General features: G+C 29.0%; 1 long non-coding RNA gene across 1 annotated transcript; it reads right to left on the bottom strand.

The window, feature by feature from the left end:
* Positions 1–558: 558 nt before the first annotated feature.
* On the bottom strand, positions 559–2,174 carry LOC119613879. The gene is made up of 3 exons (XR_005232282.1): positions 2,084–2,174; positions 901–959; positions 559–617 (listed from the first exon to the last, which is right to left on the bottom strand). It is a non-coding gene; the product is annotated as an uncharacterized LOC119613879 (long non-coding RNA).
* Positions 2,175–3,746: the final 1,572 nt, after the last annotated feature.

The following is a 3,746-nucleotide window of genomic DNA, read 5'->3' as shown; positions in this document are numbered from 1 at the left end:
TTAAAGCAATAGCTTTAGAATCTTTGGTGGTTCTAGTCCCAACATGTTCTCCTGCTTGTCTTTCGTCTGTCGTGTCTAGTAGTCAGCCTTATCTAATTGGTACTCGATAAGTAACTGTAATTGAATAAAGTCTTTGAGTTTGGTTCTTAATTGAAAATCTATCTCTCGCAGTGAATTTCTGTTTGGTATAATTGTTGTTGTATCCTGAGCAGTTTTCTAAACTTTATTTTGTTATTACTACCGAATTATGCACTTATTATAAGAAGAAAAGGTTCATATGGAGTCCGACATAAAACTACCTAAACTAGCTGTCCAGTATACTTAACATACTTACTAATTTATTCTACCGATTTTAACTTTACACTCACCCGGATTATCTGCTTCGCTCATGATCTGCTCCATTATCTGCTTCAGTATCTGCTTCATTATCTGCTCTCATTTGATTCTTATTGTAGTTGTTGCCATCTGAAGAAAAGTTCGGAAGACTTTAGTTAAGATTCAAATAATTTAAATTTAAATTTTCGATATTATTTTATAATACTTGCCAATTCCACTGTATGTTTTGAGTTAGCATCATAGGGTCCGTCCTTCACGAGGCATTTGAATTCCCACAGAACCTGTATGAAACAAAATATTATATATATACCTTTTTAGTTGAGAAAAGAAAAATTCCAAAAGAAAAAATAATGAATTTGTCGGAGAACATTTCTCTTTTATAATGCTTCTTTAGGACTTTTTCAAATCTTAACAGCACTTATACTAGTAAATTAATTTTGTTTTTATATTACTGTTTGGAAATGTCAAGGGGTATTTCTCGCCAAAGATCGAAGGATTTATCCTGAAATCTTTGGTGAATCTAGTCCTTGCATTTCCCACCTAGCTCTTTAACACAAGACTTACCTGAGTCTTCATTGAAGTCCATGTCTTCTAATCTAGTTTCCCCATAATGAATTAATAATCTGGAAAGAGAGAAAATATATAAAAAGCATTAGAAATAAGAAATAATATTCAAAGAAAAAGAAAATTCAAAATTTTATAAAAAAATATTAAAAAAAAAAATATAAAACTTTAAAACTATAATTTACAAAAAAATCTGAATTAACTTTTATTAGTCAATTTTTCATTATTTTTCACTTTTATTTGAGAATTTTAGTTTTCTTATATGCATTTATTCACAGCACACTTTTTGCGACCACCCGTTTTCGTTATTAATTTACTTTTTTTCACATTAGTTTTCTTTACATTTTGACCAAAATCTGACATTTGCTCAATACTGTAAATAAATTTAAGTTTTTAATTATTTCACAAACACCACAACCATAGCACAGTTCAATAGTTTTATTTATTTATTTACTTCAATCACTCACACTTTTATCCGCCACTGTATTTTCCAAAATTAGTTTTATTTTACACCACACAGTTTTTACACACCGGTTAAAATTTTCGCTTAATACCATAGAAGTATTTTTTTTTGTCACAATCACTTTTGTTCTCCACTGTATTAATTTTTTTTTACACCGGCTTAATTTTCCATCACTTTAGTTTTCAGTTTCACTTTCATTTTTATTCACTTTTATTTTTCACTGTAAATTCCGTTGTTAGTTTTTACTCTATTTTTTTTTTTATTCACCGTCAACAATTCAATCGCACAATAGTTTAATTTTATTTTCATTTTCAATTTTTCTTCACTTTAATTTTTTTTATTCCACTTTTGTCGCACACTGTAGATTTCATTTGTATTTTTTTCACAGACACAAATCCGATTTACACCATAATTTCATTTAAATTCATTTGTTTTTTTTTTTTTCTTTAATTTTACACTTTAAGTTTTGTTTACATTTCACTTTTATACCCCACTGTAATTTCTGGAAAATAATTTTTAAATTTTTATTGCATACCGGCAACAATTCTTTTTTCACTTTTATAAATTTTTTTTTGTTTTCACGTTTTTTTTTGTCCGTCCGCGCACTTTCTGCACTCACTGTGTTTTTAAAATTTTTTTTGTCCAAAAATTCCTGACAGCACTTTTATTTTCGCCAAAGCACTTTTTAATTTTAAGCACTTTAAATTCAGTTTCACTTACCTTATATATGTCCAAATCCAGAAATTACACCCGCACATACCCAATAGCTAACGGTAGTCACATTCCTGAAAGAACCCAATAAGCATTTTTGCTGGAATTAAAGTGTAAATCAATTTAATTCCAGTCAAACATTCAATTTTCAAGGGTTGAAATACACTTGCATTACACTTTAATTCAATAGCATTCTCCAATGAAAAGGAAACTTGAATTCAAGTCGAACATTCTAGTATTATTACACTTTAATTCAAGGCTTGAATTAAATTATAATTCAAATAGAAAAAATGCTTGAATTCCATCTTTGAAATATAGCTTAATTCAAACCTTTGAAGTATAAGGTAATTCAAGTAAAAAAAACAGTGATATTCAAGCATTTTAATGCCACTCTACTAATCTGCTAAATAAAATTAACTTGATTTTTTAATATTTAAATTATTTCATATATTTATGTAACACAAAATTATGTTAACAACAAAGTATTACTAAAAAAAATATGTAAATTTAAATATTAAAATTTTTAATAAATTTACTTAAAATAATGTAATGATATACATACATGTGTATATGTATGTAAACAAGTCTTTTAATTGTTTGCAAATATTAATTATAAGTAAAAATGTAAAGTAAAGTTTAGAAACATTTAGAATATATTGCAACAATTAAAATGATTTCTTTGTTTTTTTTGCCGTGTCGATTTTTTGCTTGCTGGAAAAACGTTATAACTACTTTTTCAAATTGTGATTCGCTGTGATCGGCAAATTTTTGGCGGTAAGCAACTGAATATTTGTAAATTTAGTCGAAAATCCACATCCAAAATATCAAATTTAAATAAATAGGTACCTTTAACTGCTAACATAGTTGAAATTTTTTTATCTCGATTTATCTTTGGAACCTTGCCAACAAAACTGTTTAGTAACATCATCTTCTACTGATTCTGGTATACTAGTTTCTCAAAATGTTCTTCTGAATCTTGAATTTTTGCCTCAAACTTAATAAAATCTTCTTTTATTGCATATGAAGTTTTAGCTAAATTAATTTTCAATTCATTACTTCGTTGATGGTGTTGTTTTGAAAAAGCGTTTCATTTTGAGGTAGATTACTTACATTTTGATTAACTTGCTAATTTTGAATCGAGTCGTTGCCTTGCGAGCGTTGAGCAAAAATTAATAATTTTTTCTGCATTTAATTATTTCTTCTTACTATGACACTTACTATAATTTTTGATTGAAACTTTCGACGGTGTATTTTTTTTTTTTATACCCACCATCAAAAAAGATGGGGGGTATATTGATTTTGTCATTCCGTTTGTAACACATCGAAATATTGCTCATAGACCCATAAAAGTATATATATTCCGGGTCCTTATTAAATTCTAAGACGATCTAGCCATGTCCGTCCGTCTGTCCGTCTGTCCGTCCGTCCGTCCGTCCGTCCGTCTGTCCGTCTGTCTGTTGAAATCACGATAGGGACCACACGAGAGGAGCTAGACAGTTGAAATTTTGCATAAATATTCTCTATTGTTAAGGTTTGTTTGGTATTGAAAATGGGCAATATCGGTCCACTTTTTCGGATAGCCCCCATACAAGTGGACCTCCAAAAAACAGCTTCAACGGGCATAACTGCTGCAGAAGTACAAGTATAGCGATGAAATTCGACATAAATAAGT

The sequence above is a fragment of the Lucilia sericata genome, unplaced genomic scaffold, assembly GCF_015586225.1.
Source record: "Lucilia sericata isolate MDLA Ls3-8-SP2 unplaced genomic scaffold, ASM1558622v1 Contig002399F_arrow, whole genome shotgun sequence".
Lineage (NCBI taxonomy): Eukaryota > Metazoa > Arthropoda > Insecta > Diptera > Calliphoridae > Lucilia > Lucilia sericata.
This window is presented reverse-complemented; position numbering and strand designations above follow the sequence as displayed.